At 60.3% G+C, this 24,801-nt stretch overlaps 1 protein-coding gene across 1 annotated transcript in view; it reads left to right on the top strand.

The window, feature by feature from the left end:
- Positions 1 to 24,801, top strand: part of NOS1AP (nitric oxide synthase 1 adaptor protein) — a 105,142-nt gene that overhangs the window by 36,460 nt on the left and 43,881 nt on the right. The gene's annotated exons all lie outside the window — the stretch shown is intronic.

The following is a 24,801-nucleotide window of genomic DNA, read 5'->3' as shown; positions in this document are numbered from 1 at the left end:
GAAGTGTGTGCGCCCTCCTGCGGGTCTGGAGTCTGGGAAACGTTCCCTGGGCCGCGGCGGCCGAGCGGGAGCGAGGAGGAGGAGGTGCCCGCGGGGCGTTGCCAGGGCTCTCGCAGGAACGGGAGTCCCACAGGCTGTGCACTTCGCGGCAGGTGGGGCCGGGCAGGCGAATCATGGTGACCTTTTGCAGCAAACGGGTGTTGGTGGATGCAGCCTGGTGTGGGCTCTGCCTTTGGGAGGAACCCACCTCCTGTCACCTGTCAGCCGCGTGGCCGCGCGCCAGCAGCTCCGTCCCTGGGACCTGCTTCCAGGGCTCAGTGAGCAGCTCATTAAATTAGAGGGAGAATTAAGGGGCAGCAGCTGTTCGGTCTGCTGTCCAGTCGCTGTAGACTGGCCATCCCGCGGCGCGGACTCCCATGTGTGCCGTCCACCTGTCGCCGCGGGCGCAGTGCCCTGTCCCCCACCCCCTCTCCCCCGGAGGCCGTGTTGGTGAGGTCACAGCTGCTGAGAGTCAGGCCTGGGCTCTGGGCAAAGGGCTGTTGCTGACTTTGTCCTCTTCTGGTGAACGGCGCTAGGCCCAGTCTGGACAGGACAGGGTGGGTTTGGGCTGCTGGGCGCTTACGGGCTCACAGGATACAGGCCCCCAGCCCGGCCAGGGAGCGGCCAATGCCCGGAGCACAGCAGTTAGGACGGGGGTGCCAGCGCTTTCATCCGTGCCAGGCGCTGTGCCCTGCCCGCCCTGTAGTGCCATCTCTCGGACCCTGTCCACACTCGGCACGGGACCGTGATGGGACAGGGCGGGGGTGCAGCCGCCCGAGAGAGGCGCAGGACTCCCCTTCTGCGTGGGGCTCCCACAGGCATGGCCCCTGCCTCCCAGCTCACACTACAGTGTCCGCGTGGAGCTAAAGGCACAGCCTTGGGCGCCATCACTGGCCCCTCGTCCGGACGTCAGTGTTTCCCACAGCAGGTCTGGCTGTCCTGGGCTCGGGGGCGCCCCAGGGCCTGGGCTCCGACAGAATTCCCACGTGTGTGTTTGCCGTTCCCCCAGGGGTCCAGGAAGGCAGCCCGTTCCGCCCGTGGGCAGGGCCCTCTGCCGAGCTGCCCGCTGCTTCCCCGCCCATAGCGTGTGCCCGCTGTGTGGGGGCCGGTGCCCTTTCTAGACAAGAAGGGGTTCGTGAAGCGTCTGTGGTGAATTCCCACCGGAGAGGAAGTGGATTTTGGAGCTGCACGTGGGATGCGGGCAGGGCTGCTGTGCCGCCGGCCCCGGGCGGCTGTGGGCTGCGTGTGTCTGGCATTGGTTGGATTTTGGTTCCAGCAGCTCCTCGGAATTGCTGTCACCTGGCCGTCCTGGCTGTCAGCGGTCTGAGCGTCGCCCTGAGTGTGCGGTGCGGGACTCCGGGACTCGGTGCCAGGGCTGCCGTTTTCTGCTGTGAGCAGTGACACAGCTGTGAAGTGACATCTTCGCTGGCATGAGCACTGCCTTTGAATTGATTGCTTATATAACTAGAGCTTGATTTATGAATTGGTGTGAGACCTGTATGCATAGAAGTTTCTGTCGAGTTTTATGTTATAACAGACCCCTGGCCACCACCTTTCTTGGTAACAGCTTTAATACGAGGCTTTGCGGAGCGCGCACTCGCCATCTCCCAGACGCGGCGGTGCCTGTGGCTCCCGCACACAGCGCGAGCCTTCAGCGCTCCGCTAGGCCGTGTGCATCAGCCACAGAAACCTGCCCGCGGCCCACACCCCCGCCCGCCAGGCGCGCACTCCTGTGCCCTGTCGCTCGCACCTGCCTGTTCTGGACGTGGCAGACACAGGGCCTCAGACAGCCCTGACCTCGGCATCCGGCTCCTTTCACTGGGCACCATGTTGCCGAGGTTCAGCCGTCAGGGCTTCCGTCCGTGCCTCGTGCTGCTTGTACTGAGTAACACTCCCCAGTGTGGACACCGCGCCTATTTCCTCATTCAGACAGTAAGTGGCGGCAAAACTATTTTCTGTGAAAGAGGCTCAGACTTTAGGTTCTAGGAGGCTCTTGCTGTGGATGGAGCCACGTGTGAGCGGAGGGTCACAGCTGCCTTCCCAGCCGTGGGAGCCGTGGGAGCCGGGGGAGCTGGGGGAGCCGGGGGAGCCGTGGGAGCCAGCGTGCTGCCTCTTCTCTGCAGGGATGTGCTGGCTTTCTTGGATGAGCAGACCCTGTTCCAGGCCCAACAGGCCCCGTCTGCGTGCAGCTCGTGTGCTGGTGGTTGGGGTGGAGGTCGGGGAGGGACAGCAGCACGACTAGTGTCCTGGGAGCCTCAGCAGAGCAGACCGCCTCGGAGCGGGGCCGGCGCTATTTTATACGATGGCTGGGCAGGCCTCAGGGCTCCGGTGCCATCTGAGTCTCTAGAGATGCGAATGAGAGAGAGAGAGAGAGAGAGAGAGAGAGAGAGAGAGAGAGAGAGGAACCACCAGGCAGAGAGAACAGTGGTGCAGGGTCCTGAGCAGGAGTGGGCTGTGCAGCCAGGACAGAGTGGTCGCCGTGGCTGCGGACGCAGGAAGAAGCGGGACCGTGGTGATGATTCTAGGAGTTCACACCCAGGATCACACCGCAGGTGAGTCTGGTTCACTGCACAGCCACCGGATGCCTGACCACACGTGAGGAGATCCTTTATCTTCCCCGAGTCTGCGCCAGGCTGGGGAGCCACTTCAGGAGCAGCCCTTGTTCTGCCCATTCGGCTGAGTGAGGCGGGACCGATGTCCAAACCGGGCGGAGCTGCTGAGGGCACTGTCGGCTACAGAGAAGCCGGAGCGAGAATTGGTTGTTACAGAAGCCAAACAGGCGTTTGCTCTTACAGAAGGGGCCTTCTTGTCCTACAGCCACTGGCGTGCGAGGGGAATAGAGCAGTGCCGTTTCCGGGCCGGGCCCTGCCCCGCTCTCTGTGCTGGTCCGCAATGCCTGGGTCCTGGGAAGCCAGCCTGCTGACCTGTCCCCAGCCTGCTCGTCCCGCCCCAGGGCCCGCTCGCTCATGCCCCTGCATTGGCAACAGGCTGCACCTGCCCACACACTGCTTTGATGACTTCTGTGGATTAAAGATATAATAGGGTGTCCCCAAAATGTACGTCTACTTTAACAGCTGATAACACACTTCATTTTCACTCCTTTTGAGGTTTAACTGATTTGAAATAATGGGTGAAGCCAGACTAAGCTTTGAACAAAGAAAATTTATCCTAAATTGCCACTAGACTGTTTTTTATGGGGATACATAGCAGGTAAAGTTGACAGTACACACCAGCAGCAGTCGAATTGAGGGCCCGTGAATACTGGACGAAAGGACTCTTGATGTTGCGATTCCATTGCTTCGTGTTACCAGGAGTGCCTGGGCCAGAACGGTCATCAGTTTGAAAACAGGCTTTGAGCAAAAAAGTATTCATTTTTGTAGATTTTGAAAATTAACTGTATGTTAATAAACATTGACTTAAAAATCATTCTAAGTGTGTATACATTTTTGGGGACACCTGTATATACACACACACATACTGTTTGCTACTTTCACCATCTGTGAGTACAACTCAGTGGCCTTAAGGACATTCACAGTCCCCGTACCCATCACTCCGGTCTGTGCCCCAAACCTTCCATCACCCGACATAAACCTGCTAAACGAGAACCGCCCCTCCGGGCCCGGGACTGTCTGCTCTGACTGTGATTGAGCCTCTTCTAGGCTCCTCGTGCCAGCGAGTCTCACGCCGTGTTGTCCCGCGTCTGGCTTACTGCACGAAGCGGGTGTTTTCCAGGACCGTCCGTGTTGGAGCCGCACCAGCTTTCTTTCCGTCCGTGGCCGGACAGTCCTCTGTGACGTTTGGCACACAGCACGTTACATGGACATTGGTGTGTGGCTGGTACTTCTGGGGACAAAAGCAGCGTATTATTTTTTTTAATTATTTAACTTATTTTAAAAGAAAGTTTTATTGTTGAAAGTATTACATATGCCCCCGCTTTTACCCCCCAGAAAGCAGCGTGCTATGTAGGACAGGGATGCGCAGCCGGAAGGAGGCTGAGTGCTCAGCTGCCGGGCGGCAGCCTCGGACCCGTGAACAGTGGCCACTCCTGTGGTGTCCACAGCTGAGCCCACTTCCTGCCCACTGCCACCCAATTCTAGTCTCCAAGGTCCCCGCGAGCAGGCGAGGCTCCCTGCAGGCGGTGGGGGTGCCGCCTCAGTCCTCGCAGAGCCGCTGGGGCCTCACCGTGAGCACGGTCGCCGCGCCAGGCTCCGTGCACAGTGCTCCCACGCGTGTGACTCGATCAGCCCACCTCACAGATAAGGAGACAGAGGCACAGACAGGCCAGTGGCTCGCCCCAGATCACGGAGCTGGGAGTGGGACTCGGCGCGGACGAAGGCGCGGCCACAGTCGCATGCTCCGGCTGAGGTCCGGCGGGGCGCTGCCCGCCTGTTACAGCGGCGCCCAGCCCTTGTCTGTGTCCCCGACGGTGCCTTCTCCGGTCTGGGAACGCTGCCAGACGGTGCCCAGCGCTGGATGTAAATAAGGCCATTATTGGGTTTTCATTAACTTCTCTGTAGACTCTGAGGCTCATCTGTCCTGAGAGACACCCATTAGGATGGCCCAGAGGCCCCTCCAGTTCAGTGTCAGCAGCGGAATCCATCGTTTCTGCGGCCTCCTCTCTGCTTGAGCCTCTCCCCTGGCGCTTCTTATTGTTTCTGATCTCGTCGGAAGGCAGCTGATCCGTCAGGATCTCTGGAAACGCAGGGCACCTCCGACTCCTCTCTCAGCAGCCCCCACGCTGGTCGCCTCACTGTATTCCTCAAGCACGTCTCCCTCCAACCCGGCTGGGCGGGCCCGGTCTGGGCGTGGCCGGCCTCAGTGGCCCTGCAGACGGCTGCTGTGCGGGCACTTGCCCGCCCTCCTCCTCCTCCTCCTCGCCGCCGCCTGGGTCAGGTGGCGGTGGTTTGTCACCTGCAGTTGGAGGCTGAACGCTGAGCAAGGCGTGGCGCCTCTGCCTGGAAGCACCCCTTCCCACGGTGGCGCGAGCCTGTCCTCAGGTGTCCTCACAAGCCTTTGGGCTTCCCTCCCTTCTAGAAGCTTCCCTCTAGAGCCCTCTGTCGCGTCATTTTCCCATTGGTACAGGCCATAGAGGAGCGAGGCTCAGCCCACACTCAGCCTCTCTGGAGGGTGGAGAGAGCGGCTGTTCCCTGTGGGACCAGCGGCTTCCAGGACTGGAGCCGTGCGGGTTGAAGGCACATCTGGTGCGTTGTGGCTGCGTGCCCAGGTCCGCCTCCGTGGGCTGGGCTGACCCCACCTGGCGTGTAGCTTACACCCCGAGAGTCCCCCACTGGGGCGTGGGCTGGCAGCTGTAAGCATGGACAACCTGGGCTCTCCTGCCAGGGGTCTGAAGGGGCAACCGAGCAGGGGCAGGAGCCACCTCCAGGTGAGGGCCCATGCCTGCCCCCCCGCCCTCCCCCCGCCACCCCCGCAGGTCCTGGGGGCCCGGTGAGCGGAGCCCGCTCTGCCTTTCCTCCTCAGCACCTGCCCCTCTGGCAGCCTGCCCGGCTCTCTCTTCCCATAATCCCTTCCTCAAACCGAACGAGGCGTCCTGGTTGCCTTGCGCGTCTGGTCTTCATTTAGCAGGTGACACTTAAGTAAGAGTTTGTCTGCCTTTAAACTGCACAACCACACCTTGCCCGGGGCGGGGGTCAGCAGCCAGGTTGCTCTGAGAGAGCTGTTGCTTATGATTTTCACCTGAGTCCATTCCCAGACACCCCTGCGTTTAATTGCACAGCCGAGTGTCAGCGCCTGGTCCCTGTGCACACAGGGCCGCGTGTGCCCGTGCAGTGTCCCTCTGACCTCACGGAGCACACGGAGCTGCCGCACTCAGCTCTGGGCCAGCACGAGGCCCGTCCTGTCTCTCTAGAACCTTCAGTGGCTCCCAGTGTCTGAGCATGAAGTCTGGTCCGAGTTCTGAGGGGCGGCAGGGCCTCCCAGGCTGGCCATTTCCCATCACGGCACGATTCTCCGAGTGTTTTCTTCCTTTTTGTTTTTTCTTCCTCCTCTTTTAAAAAAGAAGCTTTTTAACAGCCTCAGGCTTACAGGCTCTCCGCTAAGGGCATGCAGATGGTTCCTTGACCCCAGCCGCTTTCGCTCTTGCTGCACCTTGAGAGGTGGGTGCGTCTGTTACAGGGAGGCGGCCATGTGGATGGCTGTTGCTAACTGAAGCCAGACGGTAGCTCCTGAGCTTTCCTTCACGTCCCTTTTCGGTCCCCGGGTCCCACCGAAGACACCACATGACATTTGGTCACCATACCTCCTTGGGTTCCTCTTGGTCTTCTCTTGTGTTTGGTGACCCTGGCAGCATCGAGGCGCTCCTGCCAGGCCGGACTGCCCCTCAGGGGTTCGCCTGCGCTTTTCTCACTCAGAGCGAGGTCATATGTTTGGAGAAGGTGAGGGCCTCTCACATCGGGGTCCACACCGTCCGCGTGCCCTGGCCCTGGTGATGCCGGCCTTGAGCCCTGACCGAGGCATGTCTGTAAAGCTGCTCTGACTCCTGCTCCTTCCACTGTCCTCTGGGGAAGCAGGCGCACTGCGGGCCACAGACAGGCCGCTTCTGTCCGGAGCCCGTGCTCCTCTCCAGGGGGTGGTGTCAGAGCCAGGATCGGGGTGCTGGTGTGCAGTGTCTGCTTCCCAGTCCCCGGCTGACAGCTGTGTATGCACATGGCTACCAGTGTAACCATCCGTAGCCGTGCCGAGTTCCAACCCACACCTCCAACCCTAATCCATCACGCGTGAGTCATTCCAGCCTCCTCCCCTTGCTGCCTGTCACTTCCTGTTCCAACAGTGAGAAGCTCCCACCACCCACCTCCACTCACGCACCTGCTCGGCCGCAGTGCAGTGCTCGAGGCACGGGAGTCCTGGCCGCCCTGTGGGAAGCCTCGCAGGCCGCGTGCACAGGGCTTAGGTGGGGGGCCTTTGCCGGAAAGGGTCTGAGAGGCTCACCCGTGTCCATGGCTACTCTGGTGAGATGCAGCGTGACGTGGAATGGTGGCAGCCCAGCGGCTGTGGAATTCTAAGGCTTTTGACACGTATGCTGCCAAATTGCCCTCCCCTCCCACATGTGGGGATGTGTACAGACCTGCGCAGGCAGTGGACAGCAGATGCGGGGTCACCAATGTGAGGGCCTGTTCCTGCTCAGCGGGGCCTGGTTCTGGCCTTGTCGCTCGACAGGTCCGAGGTGCAGTGAGGTGTGTGCATAGAAGCCGCTGCGAGCACGGCCACACTCAGGCAGCCTCGAGGGAGCAGAAACGAGAAAGTGTTTGTTTGAGGGGCCATAGGCTGGCCCCTTGTCCGAGTCCCTGCTCTGCCACTATAAGCAGAGGATGCCCGTGTGATCATTGCATCATTTTGCACTTCTCTGTGGCTGCTGGGAAGCTGGCCCAGGAGTCTGTTCCACAGACTTGTCGTAATGAGAGGACCCTCCGGTATTCCTGGGGCTGGGCTGGGGCGGGGCCGGCCTGTGCAGCCTCTTTGGGCCATTTCATAGAGCTCGTCCCTGGGGGTTGCGGGTCCCTTGCCTTGTCGAGTGGGATTTGGAGGGTGCTGGCAGCGCTCGCGCCCCACAGGGCCTGAGACGCGACTGGCAAGCACGGAGAATGGCTGAGTTTTTCCGGCTTTGGCACAGACGGCCGTCTGGTCAACCAGGTTCATGTGGGGAACAGCGGCAGAGGGGCTGCACTCAGGGGCGTGTGTGTTCGTGTGGGGAACAGCGGCAGGGGGGCTGCACTCAGGGGCGTGTGTGTTCGTGTGGGGAACAGCGGCAGGGGGGCTGCACTCAGGGGCGTGTGTGTCGTGTGCCGTCCTCGAGGGCAGTGAGTGGGAGTCTCTCACTCTCCGTCGCACACTGAGCCGTTGGCTGGGACTGAGCTTGTGAGTGTGTTCAGCAAACACCAAGTCTGGGTTTGCATCACAGTGCATGTGTGGGGAGAAGTGTATCATGTCACTTGGCCAGACAGCGGGAGGTCTCAGACTGGTCTCTACACGGTCAGCATCCCAGTGAGGAGCTGCCGCGTAGGTCAGGCTAGCGCCCCTACCCAGAAAGAGGTTAAGACCCCCTTAGTCCTGCTAGTGGTTTATTTTATTTATTTTTATTTTTAAAACCTTTATCGTTGAAAATATTATATGTGTCCCTTTCTAGCAGTAGTTTAGTGGCTATGGGGAAACTGGCATCTTTTTGGCAGTGGTCTGTTAATTCTTACTTGAAGCGAACCACTGTTTTGTCATTCAGTTGCAAAGAGCACCCAGGTCGCGATTTCTCGTGCTCAGGGAAGTGCATGGTGCTGTATCCAACACGTACTCCTCCAATCAGCAAATGTTTGAGTATCGCTGTCTGACTTACACGAGCGCCGGGCGCCGGGACGGTGAGGTCTCTCCTAGGACTTGCGTTCCGGTGGGAAGACCAGTTACAGTGCCAAGTCTTGGGAGGACATGAGGGGCGTGTGGCCGAGGGATCCGGGGCGGCCGCCTCCCTGGTCTGGGAAGGCCTTTTGGAGGGATGCGGTGGGAGCTGAGCAAGGGTGTGGGTGCTGCCGGCTGGCCGAGCTCTGCTCATGGCTGAGGGGCTGCCGAGGACTCGAGGGAGGCAGGGCTGAGCTTGGCCTCTTCCAGCGGCAGAAGGGACGCCTGTGTGGGTGCCGCTGGGTGGAGGGTCTGACGTGGGGTTGGAAGGTGGGCAGGCCCAGGTGCTGGAGGGCCTTCACGACTCATGACCCCGGCCCAGAAATTGGCACTTGATGGGATTCTGTGAAGTTTGAGCTTTCGTGGTTGGTATGACAACAGTCACATGACTTTTCCGTTCCTACCGGCCTTCCTGCCCTCTGGCCAGTGCCCACTGAACACACCTGTCTCTTTCCCATGGAGCCCGCCCGCCTCTCCATCTCCCGGCACCTGCTCTCGCCTCCTTTCCTGCGGGGGACCCTGCAGCCCAGGCCCCTCTTCTCTGACGCATTATCGGCTGAGCCTCAGGATGGGCACCTCTGGGGGTGCGGACAGAGCAGGCGGTGCTGGCTTAGTGCAGCAGGGCCCACCTGCGTAGCACTTCTGGGTCCCCAGAGAGGAGGGGCCGCACTGGGCCCCCTGCTGAGAGGACCCGAGCTGCCCCAGCCGAGTGTCCGCCCCGAGCAGGACCTGCCCGTACCAGGGGATTTCAGGCAGCTGGGTGGCCTGCTTCATTCTCCTTCAGCGTTTCCGTGTCATGGACTGAGCCCTGCAGTGTTCACCTGGGAAGGCCCCTGACCCCGCACCTGGCGGGCAGGGGGCACTGCTCTGGGCTCCTGCCCCAGCTCCTCGGCTCACTGCCTCCTCCTCCCGGGAGCACTCCCTCTGCTCCTCTCCGAGCCTCCTTTCCTGGGCGTCCTTCCTGCTGGAAGTGCCTTCCGTGCCAGCTCTCTGGGGCAGAGGGAGGCGCGGCCCAGCTCCTTCCCTGGTGTCTTCTCCACACCCCAAGTTTGCGCCTGCTCCAGGCCCCCGGGGGTGCACAGGAAGAGGCCCCTCGCCCCCAGGGCCCCCACTGCTACTCTTGGATTTGCTGAGTTTCTTGAGGATCAGTGTTTGGGCTGCAGGGGAAGATAAGGGATTCCAGAAATTCCTGCTGCTCTGGCCCAGATAGCTGGCAGACCCCTCTTCCCCGCCCCCTCTCAAGAGGCCAGGACAAGAGGGGTTGACTGCAGGTCGATCCTGTCACTGACCTCTGCATCTGTCACCGACTTTTCATCTTCTGATCAAGATAAATATTGGCCTATTAATTTTAATAATGATCATCATTATTTTTGTCTTTGCAATTACACTGTTCTTTTAGCCTGACTGCCCTGTTCATTTAGAATGAGGAGCTCAGGCCAATTGCTTGCCTGTGTCCTGTCGTGTGGCTGGTGCTCAGCTAACTGCCCCTTGGACGGGAGGGACGTCCCTTGAAGTGAAGGGACTTGATTGGGGTGTTTGGTCAGCTGCAGCCGCCGGTCTCCTGTTTCCTGGACGACCCAGCCCAGTGGCTCTCAGTGCGGCCCACCCGGCAGCGTGCGCTCCCTGGGACCTTGTCAGGAACGCGGTCTCAGGCCCACCAAGACCTGACCCTGACGCTCGGGGTCGGGCCCAGCACCTGGGTCTGTGGGCCCCCTGACTGCTGAATGGCCAGCGTGGGAACTGCTGGTCTGGGCCATCCACCCAACTTCTGAGACCCTCCAGGACGTGTGTGGCCCGAGTGGAAGTTCCTGCTCTGAACAGGGACCTGCTGTGCGGGACGGGCCTCAGAGGAGGGTCTCGGGAGCGGGCGGCCCCGTGGGCTGGCGGGGGGAAGGCCTCTCAGTGGAAGACCCCGTGGCCGAGGCTGGGTTGACGGGGGCGGTTAGCAAAGGGCCTTGGGGATTGCAGGTGCCAAGCTGCCAGGGACCGGGACACGGATGTCCCCATGGAGCTGCTGGGGGACCATGGCACGGATGTCCCCAATGGAGCTGCCAGGACCAGGACACGGATGTCCCCATGGAGCTGCTGGGGGACCATGGCACGGATGTCCCCAATGGAGCTGCTGGGGGACCATGGCACGGATGTCCCCAATGGAGCTGCCAGGACCAGGACACGGATGTCCCCATGGAGCTGCTGGGGGACCAGGACACGGATGTCCCCGATGGAGCTGCCGGGACCAGGACACGGATGTCCCCGATGGAGCTGCCGGGACCAGGACACGGATGTCCCCGATGGAGCTGCCGGGACCAGGACACGGATGTCCCCGATGGAGCTGCCGGGACCAGGACACGGATGTCCCCGATGGAGCTGCCGGGAGCAGGACACGGATGTCCCCGATGGAGCTGCTAGGGGACCAGGACACGGATGTCCCCGATGGAGCTGCTGGGGGACCAGGACACGGATGTCCCCATGGAGCTGCTGGGGGACCGGAACACGGATGTCCCCGGTGGAGCTGCTGGGGGACCAGGACACGGATATCCCCAATGGAGCTGCCAGGACCAGGACACGGATGTCCCCGATGGAGCTGCTGTGGACCAGGACACGGATGTCCCCGATGGAGCTGCCGGGACCAGGACACGGATGTCCCCGATGGAGCTGCCGGGACCAGGACACGGATGTCCCCGGTGGAGCTGCTGGGGGACCGGAACACGGATGTCCCCAATGGAGCTGCCGGGACCAGGACACGGATGTCCCCATGGAGCTGCTGGGGGACCAGGACACGGATGTCCCCAATGGAGCTGCCGGGACCAGGACACGGATGTCCCCGATGGAGCTGCTGGGGGACCGGAACACGGATGTCCCCGATGGAGCTGCCGGGACCAGGACACGGATGTCCCCGGTGGAGCTGCTGGGGGACCAGGACACGGATGTCCCCGATGGAGCTGCCGGGACCAGGACACGGATGTCCCCATGGAGCTGCTGGGGGACCAGGACACGGATGTCCCCGATGGAGCTGCTGGGGGACCAGGACACGGATGTCCCCGATGGAGCTGCCGGGACCAGGACACGGATGTCCCCAATGGAGCTGCCGGGACCAGGACACGGATGTCCCCGATGGAGCTGCTGGGGGACCGGAACACGGATGTCCCCGATGGAGCTGCCGGGACCAGGACACGGATGTCCCCGGTGGAGCTGCTGGGGGACCAGGACACGGATGTCCCCGATGGAGCTGCCGGGACCAGGACACGGATGTCCCCGATGGAGCTGCCGGGACCAGGACACGGATGTCCCCGATGGAGCTGCTGGGGGACCGGAACACGGATGTCCCCATGGAGCTGCTGGGGGACCAGGACACGGATGTCCCCGATGGAGCTGCTGGGGGACCAGGACACGGATGTCCCCGATGGAGCTGCCGGGACCAGGACACGGATGTCCCCAATGGAGCTGCCGGGACCAGGACACGGATGTCCCCGATGGAGCTGCTGGGGGACCGGAACACGGATGTCCCCGATGGAGCTGCTGGGGGACCAGGACACGGATGTCCCCGATGGAGCTGCCGGGACCAGGACACGGATGTCCCCGATGGAGCTGCTGGGGGACCGGAACACGGATGTCCCCGATGGAGCTGCTGGGGGACCGGAACACGGATGTCCCCGATGGAGCTGCTGGGGGACCAGGACACGGATGTCCCCGATGGAGCTGCCGGGACCAGGACACGGGTGTCCCCAATGGAGCTGCCGGGACCAGGACACGGATGTCCCGATGGAGCTGCTGGGACCAGGACACGGATGTCCCCGATGGAGCTGCCGGGACCAGGACACAGATGTCCCCGATGGAGCTGCTGGGGGACCGGAACACGGATGTCCCCGATGGAGCTGCTGGGGGACCAGGACACGGATGTCCCCAATGGAGCTGCCGGGACCAGGACACGGATGTCCCCGATGGAGCTGCTGGGGGACCGGAACATGGATGTCCCCGATGGAGCTGCTGGGGGACCAGGACACGGATGTCCCCAATGGAGCTGCCGGGACCAGGACACGGATGTCCCCGATGGAGCTGCTGGGGACCACGACACGTAGATCCCGATGAAACTGCTGGAGCTGTGTCCTGCAGTGTCCATCGAGTCTCTCTGTCCTCTTGGAGGTGGACAGGGACTTCGAGTGGCTTTTGTGCTTCCTCTAAACCAGAGTGATGGGGAGACTGAGCCTCCTGGAACCCCCGGGTAGCCCTGCAGAGCAGAGCGTGGGCGGCGTGGGCGGCGTGGGCGCTGTGAGCCCCTTGTGCTCCTTCTCCTGCCCCCGGAGCGCGGCCCCCAGGTGCTCCAATGCTGGGGTGTAGTTGAATGGACCACTTTTAACCTTTAAGGGTTTGTGGCTAAAACCCATAATTCTGGGTTTCAGGACAGTTTGCAGCATGCTAGCCTAATTGCTGGATTTACCCACCTGGAATTAAGAACTATGGCTTCTGTGTGCAAATGCTGATTAAGTGGGATGCAAATGACGGCTCTGGCCCTGGCGCCCAGGGGGCAGCTGGCGCACCTGGCGCACCTGGCTCAGGAGGCAGAGCTGAGGTGAGGCCAAGGGCTCGAGTGGAAGCTGCTGGGCACAGGGACGTCACCATGTGAGACCTCAGGGGACCTGGTTCACCCTTGGCCTCAGTTTTTCCATCTGTGAACCGGGGGGCGGGGGCATCCAGATGTTGAGGTGCTCTGGAAGGAGCCGCCAGCTGTGCCGACGGGAAAGCCTGCCTTTGCATGTGCGTGCATGCGTGTGCACACAGGTGTGTGCATGTGGATCTTACAGGTGGCTCTTCTTATGATTCATGCCATCGGGCCCAGGATTCAGCATTTTATGTCTTTCCCTGAACTTCCTTCTGTATGATGGCACAGAAATACCACCAAGCGAGGAATGGTACAGGCATCGCCATGGTCCCCTGTGTGCGTCTCGACTGTCAGTTAGGATATAGATACCGTGGGGGACTCCCGTCCCCTCCCGGGCTGTGCGCTGCCCTGGCCTCGATGTCAGGTGAACGTTCCGTCGCTCCATCTGCTCACTCCCTTTCCTGGTGGGTGTCCTTCCGCTGAGGGGGAGAAGGAGCATCACACGTCCCCATACCGCCAAGCGGCCTCCACGCCAGGCCTGAGCGTCCTCACTTCCCGAGTCTGCAACTGAGCCTCCTGGGAGCACCTCTCATTCCCGGCAGAACCGGGCTCTGTGCTCACTGTCTCACTTGCGCGCACACACACTCACATACATGCACACACGCTCACACACGTGCACACACGCTCACACACGCGCGCACACACACTTGTGAGCATCACACGTGCTTCCACCTCCTTGGTTCCATTGGCTTTTCCCGCCGACCGGGCCTAGAGCCCTCCGAACACAGCGCAGCAGGGAAATGCGGCCCACACCCCATTCAGATTTGCTTTGAAAACAGTGGGTCCCTAGAAGAGACTCGTGGGTAGTTTTTCTCTTCGGGAATCTCACTTATGGTCTTAAAACTCCATGGGACTTTCATGTTTGCAATTTTGGCACAAGATGGTGTTTAATCAGCTTAGGGACAGTTTCTAGAAGTGCTTGCTGTGCCTTCCAGGGCTAGACACCAGTGTGGGACCCAGGTGTTCCTGGGACTCAGGCTCACCTGTGAGCTTGTACCTGGGCAGCCACAGGTGTAAGCTTCAAGTTGGGAGCAGTGCTGAAGCGTGTGTGCATGTATGTGAGTGTGTGTGCATATATGTGAGTGTGTGTGTGTGTGCACAAGTGAGACAGTGAGCACAGAGCCCAGTTCTGCCGGGAACGAGAGGTGCTCCCAGGAGGCTGTTGCAGACTCGGGAAGTGAGGACGCTCAGCCTGGTGCGGGGGCCGCTTGGCGGTATGCGGACGGGCGCCGGCGGTTTCTCCTCTGGGCCTGGGTCTCACCTGTGAAGGAAGAGGGATAAACGAATGGTCTTTACCATCCTTTCCACCTCCAAACACTCTGGCTGAACACTCCCCCGAGCCCACAGCTCCCGCTCTGACGGGGCAGGGCGTGCCAGTGTGCAGACAGCTTAGCTCCCGGGAGGCGTCGTGGAGCCGAGCGCAGGTCTCCGGGCCCGGGGGGCAGAGCCACGTGTTGCACAGACTGTCCAGCCGCCAGAGTGCCGGGAGGGGGAGCCTGAGGGAAGGCGCTCTCCACCGGGTTTCCACCGCAGCCTCCGCTGGTGAGGAGCGGCCAGCTAGGCAGCTTGAAGTCCTTTCCGACATGTGCATTTAAAACACGCACTTTGCTGACTTTCCTTGTGTCTTGATACCTGAGAAGGGGAGTGGGGAGGGACCGACGGAGCTGCCCCCTGGAGACAAGGTCCTCGGTGGGACGGAGTGAACCTGAGGGAGGCACGTTGCTCTGTGCCTGCTCTGAGGGCAGGTGTGCGGAGGTGCGCGGGCGCCGTGGGATCTGAGCTGCGTGGGTGCTGGGCCCGCCTGCTGCGGGGCCATGGCGGCCCGCTGGCTGACAGAGCAGCAACAGCCATGGCACACACGCTCTGACACTGATTGGGCATGTTCATGGTGATCTGCGCGGGCACCCTGCCCAGCATCGGCCACGCTTCCTGCCACGGATGGGGGTCAGTTTATCTCTGGATGGTAGGATGAGGGTGATGGCCCCAACTTGTCCCAGGACCCTGCCCTCCTCTTCCCACTGAGCGCCTTCATTTGTCATCTCCGCTGCTGTGGACAGCGTGGCTCCGCGTGGGGCCCACCTGCAGCCTGTCCCGCGCCGCAGGCTCCACACACCCCGTCCCACGAGGAAGCTGTTGGTGCTGCGCCGGGCAACCCGCCCACCCTGTGTGCTCACTGCTGTCACCTGCTCTCATCCTGCCAATGGGGTGAGGGAGCCCGTTGGGCCCTAGCTCTGGAGGTGAGGGGGAAGGGGGAGCCTGTAGGCGACTTGGACCTCTGCTGTCTCTGTCAGCTAGGCTGTCACATGGAATCCCACGGACCGGGTGACAAGCCACAGCATTTTAAAACCATGCTTTTATTGATTTCAGAGAGGAAGGGGGAGGAGGGAGAGAAACATCAATGATGAGAGAGGATCATTGATCGGCGCCTCCTGCACGCCTGCTACTGGGGTTCAAGCACACAACCCGGGCACGTGCCCTGACTGGGAATTGCACCGTGACTCATAGGTCGACACTTAAACACCGAGCCATGCCGGCCCGGTGACCGCCGCATTGCTTTGCCGCCGTCCTGGAGGCTGCGGGTTCAGGTCCGGAGTCAGCGGGCTGACATGTGGGAGGCCTCTGGGGTGCAGGCGCCACCTTCTCTGTGTCACCTTTCCCGGCACGCCATGGGGCGAGGGCGCTCTCTCTTCCTCCTCTTAGAGGCCATCGGTGCTCGCAGGTGGGACCACTCGCACACTTCATTTAGCCCTCAGGACCTCGGAGAGCCTCTCTCCAGGTGCAAGCACTTTGAGAGGCGGGCCTTCACCATGAGCTTTGGGGACTCTGTTCAATCCATACACTCGCTTATTGGCGATTCTTTTCCAACCTCTGACGACGATGAGGCCCTTGCTTCCAGGTGTGAGCATGCAGCGGGCAGTGGCTCTGCAGACGCACGCTTTTCTTCTTTCTTTGCATCTTTCTCGTGACTGTTTGAGACCGAGGGGAAACCACTCTCTCTCCGCTCATGCCATTCCCTTGTCCACAGATAGCTGACCGTTTCCTGGTTCAAGGGCAAAGTCTGGGTTTCTCGACACCTGACTGCTGAGAGTGCTGGGCCCGGAGTGGCCTCTGTGGGCTGAGCACTGTGCCCTCTGCCAGTAGGTTGCTGTGTAGACACTGAAGACTCCGCACGTTATTCCAGGCGACTTAGTGCAGAAGCGGGAGCACAGCCTGCTCACGGTCCCAGGTGGTGTGGCAGCTGTGGGCCCCCTGGGAGGCTGTGGGAGAGGCAGCTTGGCCTGTCCTGAGAGTGACCCTCCCTGGCCTTGCTCCCTTGGGGGCTCTTTGTTTCACACTCGAAGGGACAAGAGAGGGGGAGGTCGCTCACCAGGCTGCGCGGGTGACTGTGGCTGGTGGGCGGGGCAGGCCTCTGTAGACCCACCTTCTACCCCATAGCCTGTCCTCTGGGACGGGCACGCGGACACTGCTGGTGCTGGGACTTAACGGTGGCGTGATGAGCACCCGAAACCAGCTCTTCCAGCCAATTTCCAGAATTCCATCCGGCTCTAACTGTAGTCATCAGCAGTACGTGAGACCGCTAGACTCAGTCGCCTGCATAAGCGCACACTTTGCTCAGCGTCTCATCATTTCCGCCCCCTCCCTGATGGCAGCACTGCTTTCTGCTTCTGTGCGAGCCTCGTAGGGGTTGTGCAGGCTGTTTCCCTCAGTGCAGTGTCCTCCGGGTCCATCTGTGTTGTTGCGAACGGCAGGGTCTCCTTTTGCCAAGCTAATGTGTGCTGTGCCACCGCGTGTGTGCACACACCACTGCTTCTTCTCACAGACACGTGGTTGTCTCCATACATTGTCTGTTGTGAGCATGCTCAGTGAGCCTGGGAGCCCGGCACCTCTTCAAGGTCCTGACATCGTTTCCTTTGGATAAATACCCAGAAGAGGGCCAGGTGGGTCATTTGGATGTTTTTAGTTTTATTAAAAAATATACTTTAATTGATTTCAGAGAGGAAGGGTGAGGGAGAGAGAGATAGAAACATCAATGATGAAAGAGAATCATTGATGGGCTGCCTCCTGCACGCCCCCCAGCAGGGGATCGAGCCAGCAGCTAGAGCATGTGGCCTGACTTGGAATAAAACGGTGACCTCCTGGTTCATAGGTTGATGCTCAACCACTGAACCACACCGGCCGGGCTATTTTTAGTTGTTTGAAGAAACTTCGTCGTGTTTTCCACAATAGCTGAACCGATTTCCATCCCCAGCCACAGGGTATAGGGGCCCTTATCCACACCCTGGCCAACACGGAGCTTTTTTGGCGATAGCCATCCTGTCGGGTGCGAGGCTGTGTCTCATGTGGTTTGACTCGTGTTTCCCTGACAGCTGGTGACATCGCGCACCTCCTGTGTGCCTGTTGGCCACGTGTCTGCCTTCTGTGGAGAAACGTCTAGTCAGGCTCCTTGCCCATTGTTTTCACTGGGTGAGAAGCTTCTTGCTATTGAGTTATAGGAGCTTCTTACATAACCCTTAGCAGGTAAGTGGTTTTGAATGTCCTCTTCCGATCCATAGGTGGCCTTCTTGTTTTTGTTGGCTTTCTTTGCTGTGCAGAAGCATTGAGTTTGATGTAGTCTTACTTTTTATTTTTTGTTTTTGTTGCCTAAGCTTTTAATGTCATATCCCAAAAAATCACCAAGGCCAATATTAAGGATTTTCCCCCTTAATGTTTTCCTCTAGGAATTTTATGGTTTCAGGTCTTTACTCCTTAAATGTATTTCCAGTTGATTTCTTGAGTAGGGGGTAAGAAAGGGCCCAGTTTGCATGTGACTGTCCAGGCTTCCTAACACCATTTATAATAGACTGTCTTTTCCCATTGTATGTTCTGACACTGTTGTTGAGCGTCACTGACCATACATGCCTGGGCTCTCCAGTCGGTTCCATTTGTCTGTGTCTGTTTTTATCCAGTATAGTACTGTCTTGACTACTACAGCCTTGTAAAGAGTTTGAAATCGGGAGTGTGATGCCTCCAGCTTTATTTTTCTTTCTCAAGATTGTTTGGACTATTTGGGGTTATTTTTGGCTCCAAATGAATTCTAGAACTTTCCCCCTATTTCTGTTCATGTCTAGCTCTGAGCTCTCCGAGGAGCACTCCAGCCCGGGACGGGGTGGACAAGATCAGCCATGTGTGGCAATGCTAGTCACTGGGCGAGCTGGAAACTATCCCCTGCAAGTCTGTTCCATGACTACTTTGAGTTCAAGGGACAGTTCTGACTCCTGAATAGTGTGGGTGGAGCAGGCACTGTGTGCAGGCGGAGCAGTGTGGAGGGTGCCCGCGCCTGCCCTCCGCCCCTGCCCTGAGGGTCCGGTACACTGGGGAGTCAGAGTTCCCTGTTCCTTAGAAAGGACGTGAGTCTGTGATCGTGGCCCTTGGGTTTGTTCCATACACATTGGCACACCTGGCGGCTGCCCACACAGCCTGGTTTCCTGTGCCGGAGCTGCCCTCTCTGACACTCCGCTCCTTTGTCCTGCCCTTCAACCTCTGGCAGTCACCCCGGGAGCTGCCGCTCAGGAATTTCTGCATTAAGGGAGGAGACTCCCACTGGCCCTGTGCAGGCATTTTTGCTGACAGGTTGCTATGGCTGGAGTTGCCAAATCCAAGAAGCTGACCTTTCACCCTCACCTGGGTCACGTGCTTTGGGGAGAGGGGTGTGTGCCAGTGAGGATGCCCCGGTTCCTGTCCTCACGGTTGACTTTGGTTGACATTCAACTGCCCCATGTGCCGTCACACCTGACTAATTGGATTGTTTTAAATCCTCTGGATGAATGATGAGCTTTCTTGACTCTGGTCAGGCCGCCTGGAGTCGGTCCCGGCTGGCAGTGTGGTGCCAGCTTCCCTGGCTGGTGGCCATGCCCATGTACTTTGCTGCTGGCCCCCAGCGCTCCCTGGAAATGCCAGGCCGGAGCCCTGGAGAGGCGCTGCCGCTGGCCGCGCTGAAAGGCCGCTTTGTGCTGGGAACGCTCCTGGGGATCAGAGTGACGGGCCCGACACGCACGTCCTCCCGCTCCGAGCCCCTGTTCAGACCTGACACCAGCCTGTGCAGCACCGGACGGGGCTGGGAGGCAGAGGTTGTGGTCCTTTCCCTGTGGAGCCCCATGCTCCTGGTGGGCACTGACGTGGGCCCTGACGCCCCTGAGAAAGTCAGCTGGCTCCGGGGGTGCCGGTGCGGGGCGCCTGCTCCGCGGTGCGTGGGCGGGGCTCCGGCTCCGTGCCTTCCAGATGGGCTTCATTCCAGCCCGGAACGCTGCTTCGTCAGCCACTCGCTCAGCAGGCAGCAGCTCTCCCCAGGCTGTGCGCGGGCCCTGCAGTGGGAGGCGGCACAGGCCCCTCACCCCGCCCGTCGTGGGGAGAGGAACAGGATGCGGGCACGCGGGTTGCGCTGTGCTCCGGTGGAGATGCGGCCACTCAGCCGGAGCAAGAGGCAGAGCGGCTCCAGGTTCGCCTTCTGTTTGGAAATGAGGCTCAGATGCCCCTGTCCTTCCAGCTCTCACGCCCATGGCCTCCCTGTCCCACCAGCCCGCTCGCTCACCTCGTTGGCTTGGAGACACCCCCCTTCCTTCTCACCTCCGCGCTGCCTTTGTGGTGCTGGGGCCCCTCCGCCCCGCCTGGCACTGTGTGTCTCCTCCATGGAGACTGGCCCGCGGGCTGCTGGCTGCGCTTCCGGGCCCTCATTAGTCACAGCTTCATTCCTCCCGCCCCGGCGGCCGCCTGCGGTGACTGATTCACCACGGTTATTCTGAATTCCTGAAAAGGTTTTGGGAAAATGTCACTATTTCCCCTCCAGTCCACGTGAGCGAGAGCATGAACACCAGACAACTTTAAAGTCACAGACCTCTCATTCCTCAGTCGGTCCTGCTCTCCTCTCCCTCCGCGCTCTGCCCCCGGGAGGCTCCCCGGGACGCTGGCCTCCAGCAGCCCTTAGCCCGGAGCAGGGCCCTGCGGGCAGGACCACCGGCCGGCACCCGGGCCCGATATGCCCGGCTCCTCAGGCTCAGGCAGGGCCTTTGCAACAATGAACAGATAAAAGGACTGAGATGATAAAATACGTCCTAATGGAAACTCGGGGAAAAGGAAAAGTAACTCATGGCCTCACTCGCCACCGTGTCGGTTAGCGTGTGGGCGTCCTCACCAAGCCCTCTCTCACGTGTGTTCTTTTTAAAAAATAGATTTTTATTGATTTCAGAGAGGAAGGGCGAGGGAGAGGTAGAAACCTCGATGATGAGAGAGAATCATCAGTCAGTTGCCTCCTGCACACCCCCTACTGGGGATCAAGCCCCAAACCTGGGCTTGTGCTCTGGCACGGGAATGGAACCATGACCTTCTGGGTCATAGGTTGATGCTCAACCATGAGCCACACCAGCCAGGCTCACGTGTGTTCTTTACATGATTGTCGTGTGTTCTTTACATGATTGTCATTTGTTCTTCCGCCGCCCTCCTGTCTGAGTGGGTGTCAGCGTGTCCGCCCTCCCTGGGACAGCAGAGGAGGCCAGGGAGGCCCCCAGCGCTCCTCCTCTTCCTCCCGTCCGCACCGCTCAGAGCCCATCCACACCGTGCACCCCGCCCCTGCACACCCCCTCTGCTCGCCCCTCCGCTCTCCACGTCCCTTTCTCGTCCTTCCTCACTACTTTGAGCCACGGTGTCCATGTTCTCTCACCTGCTGGTGACCTCCCTGGGCGGCCTGGGTGGTCCACCAGGAAGGGGAACGCCCCTCCGTCCCAGGGGGAGCAGGTAAGCGCCCCGGCCGCCGGCCAGAGCACAGGCGCGCCTTTGTCTTAACCTGTGCCTCTGCTGGGACCCGCGTGCACGCTCTGCCCTCCCGCCCTCCGTGCCGTCTCTGATGTGGTCAGCGCTGCCGGCAGGACTGTGGCTGCGGATGCATCACAGCTGATGCTGAGTGACAGGGGCCCTTCCCGCCAGAGCACACGGGTCAGGGTGGCAGTCCTGCCGCACGGCCGGGCACCAGGACCTTCACGTAACCTCATTGGCTTCTCAGACGTAACCATGAGGGAGGCAGTATTGTACCTCTTGTTAGAAAGAATCTTAGAAGTTCTAGAACTAGAGTTTCCCCGGGAGCAGGTAATATATTTTTGTTTTAATTTGTTTGGTTTTTGTTAATCCTCACTGGTGATATTTTTTTCTATTACTTTTTTTAGAGTAAAAGGGAGGGAGGGAGGGAAGGAGGAAGGGAGAGAGAGAGAGAGAGAGAGAGAGAGAGAGAGAGAAGAAACATCCATGTGAGAGAGACACATCGATTGGCTGCCTCCGGCACGCCCCCACCAAGGCGGGGGAATCAAACCTGCAACCCAGGTACATGCCCTTGACTGGGACTCAAACCCGAGACCCTTCATTTTGCAGACTGATGCTCTAACCCTGAGCCACGCTGGCCAGGGCAGTAACACTTTAACCTTTAGTGAAGACAGGAGTAGGGGTGAGGTGGAGTCTGGGGCCATGGCCCCCAGTACCGTCCTGTCGTGTGTGGCTGGCTGTGGCTGGGGAAGGGGAGGGGGCAGGTCTGAGGACAGGCGCCCAGCTGGCAGGTTCAAGACCTGGAGCTGCTGATCGAGAGCAGGACTTGGGTGACTGAGGCCCTGGGTGATGCGCAGAGGGCAGCGGGGACCTGGACTGAAGAGGGGCCGTTACAGAAAGGTCTTTTTATGTGTGTTTTAAAAAATATCTTTTCCTGTGGCCAGGTAGGTACCCAGATGGTCTGGCCCCTGTTTTTATTTGTGAACGTTATATGATCTCTGTTGTCAGACAGAGATTCGTGCCTCCCTTCATTGTCATCGGCTCGGCTGCCGGTGTTCGGGCCAGCGCTTCTGCTGCACCTGTTCATTTCTTTATTTTGCTGTGACTGTCCCTCCGTCCGTCTGCCTGCCCATCCCCAGCACATTGCCCCAGAGAACAGGAGCTAAGTGCATCTTGCTGCACAGCGATCGCAGTCAGCAGGCAGAGTCAGCATGTGCGGGGCTGAGATGCCCACGATTTGATAGTCAAAAGGGTCAAGAGCAACGGTTTCTGGCGGGATCTCTCCCCCCCCCTGCCCCCCCCCCCCCCCTGCGCTTGACCCTGGGCAGGTCATGTGCTGGGTCTCTTGGACTCCGTCTTCCCAATTCTGACGTGAGCGGGCTGGAGCTGTCGGTGTGTGGTAGGTGGGGGGCTGTGTGTCAAGGGGAGGGCTGGCAGAATGGGGGTGGCCGGCGCCCCCGAGGGAGAGACCTGCCTCAGTGAAGCAGCCAGACTGCTGTGGGGCAGCGTGTGGGGTCAGGGGTTTCTGAGGCTCTGAGGCCACTTCCTGGGAATGGTGTTTGATGCCAAAGCAAACGTGAGGCCTACGCGCTGGAACCGGAACCGTTTCCCACGGCGTGGTCTTGGCTTGGCGCTCAGTTCCCGAAGCTCATCAGGAGGGGCCTCCACACAGGAGCCGGGCACCTGGCCCGGAGGGTCAGCAGCGCCACCGTCCGCGACAGGAAGGGCATTGCTGTCCTGCCCCCTCCTGCCCGATGCGTCAGGATCGGGGTCCCCGTGCCCAGAGGGGCTGTTGGAACCTGTCAGGAGCTGAACCGCATTTTCTTTCTCCCCGTCCGTTGCACCCGGCACCCGGACGCCTCCTAGTCTGCCTGGGGGAGGGCCCAGCCGGGCCCAGCCCCCTCTCCCCTCTCCTGGGAGATGTGGAGGAGCAGGCCCTGGGCAGCTTTGCGGGTGCGTATCCCACGAGACGTGGTCCGGACTCTTTCTTTCTCAAGGGCGTGAACAGCTAGGCCTTTCTGGACCCGGTCGCAGGGGTCGTTTCTTCTCTCCTTTGCTTCCCAGGCTCCGGCTTCCCTGGCTCCCGCTCTCCACCCCAGAGAGATGCCGGGTTTGGTACCCGGCCTGCGGGCTCCTTCCTTCCCTCCAGCCCCCCCCCCCGCCCCCCCACCATCCAGAGACCTCCTGCTGCCCAACAGCACCTTGTTCCCCATGAAACGCAATCCCAGGACGACTGCGGGGAAGGGTCTGGTCCCCGCCTTGACCCTGCACGTGGCCTCAGAGTCCATCGTGCCACGGACTCTTCACGTCACAGTGATTGTTGGGTTCCAGCTATTTTCCAAATGGAAAGTTGGATGGCAAAGGATTCATAATGGAAGTCAAACCTTTCGCTACATGGTGTGCGTTTTAGGTAACCAACACCGTGTGCCTGGCGTGGGGCAGAGTCCTTGGTGCAACATACCCATGTGGATGGGCAGGCAGTCCATGTCCCCCGGAATAAGAGAGGCCATTGAGACTGAAGTTGCACATGCTTAGTTCCGAGACTGACCACATCTGACCTTCAGACTTGATGCTGAGTGGCCTGTGTGTGCGTTTCTGTGTGTTATTTATGGGCTTTGCTGCTGACCTGCGAGCTGCTCTCGCTGGAGTCCAAGAGGAGCTGTGGACGGTGGGTGCTCCGGGCCACGGCAGTCACAGGGCCTCTCCCGGGGCCTCGCCTGGAGAGTCTCAGCAGAGAAGGGGCCAGACCACTGGTGTGGATTTCCTGTGGCCCCGCAGCGTCACCGCGGCTCGGACCACGTGGAGACCCACACACGGAGTGTCTCTCTGGAGAGCCTCGGGCCAGCAGACGGGGGAGGTCATTGTGGGTGCCACTCACTCACCCCAACCCACCAACACAAATAGACCGTCAGCACTCACCTCGGCATTCGCTGTGGAGTCAGAGGCCTCCTCACACGCACCTTCTCTTTAGGGCATCCCATCAATGCGTTTCCTCTGTCTTGACTTAAATTCAACTCTTCTAGTTTCCTTCTCTATCAACACCTGCTCCCCCCCTTTCATCACGGGGTGGTGGACAATGGATGTAGCAGCAGTTTCTATGGTAACGGCATCCAAGCCGTCTCCTTGGAGAGCTGTATAAAGACCTCCATCTCCAGACCAGCAGTGCAGCTGGAGGCCGCAGGCCCTCGGGGCATGGCCTCCGGTTTCCTTTGGCTCCCGGGGCCGTGGCACTTTGGGTAGAGACTTGGATTCCACTAAGCGTGGGGGTTGGTGGGAGCAGGAGTGCATTTCTCAGCCCAGCCCGTGGCCAGGTCGTTGTCTGGGTCCAGCAGCGGAAGCCCAGCCGGTCCGGCCAGGCTCCTACCGTGAGTGCAGACCCGGTGAGCTGGCCACTCTGCCATGTCTGAGGAGAAGCCGGGACGGGACACTGGGCCAGCTGCTGGCCGCTCCGCGGTGCTCTGCGGACACACCATCTGTTCCATGGATGAGGCAGACGCTCCGGCAGCCGAGCAGACGAGCCTCTGGTCCGTCCGGAGCAGGCACAGGTTTCCGCGGGCGCCGTGGCCACAGGCATCTTCACGCACAGGCCGTCACTTACTGGAGATACTCTGATCGTTGTTGCCGATGGGCCAGAACCCGCCAGGCCCCCGCTGCCCCCAGGAGCGCAGGCAGCTCTCAGCGTCGCTCCGTGCCGATGTGGGCCCTGGGAGATCACCTTCGTGGCTTGCTAACAGGACTCCCTGGGACGATGAAAGCAGTGAAATCAGGGGCCAAGGGATTTGAAATGAGCTCCAGGGCAGTGCCTGTGGAGGAGCAGGGAGGGAGCTGAGCGTGCATTGGGTGGGCGGGGCGGAGCTGGCGCCCTCTCCTTGCTTTCCAGGAAGGGCAAGCCTGTTGGTCATCTGCAGGCAGGAATA

The sequence above is a fragment of the Myotis nattereri genome (genome assembly GCF_964212035.1).
Source record: "Myotis nattereri genome assembly, chromosome: 18".
In the NCBI taxonomy this organism is placed as follows: domain Eukaryota; kingdom Metazoa; phylum Chordata; class Mammalia; order Chiroptera; family Vespertilionidae; genus Myotis; species Myotis nattereri.
The sequence above is the reverse complement of the archived record's forward strand: the minus strand, read 5'-3'. Positions and strand labels throughout refer to the sequence as shown.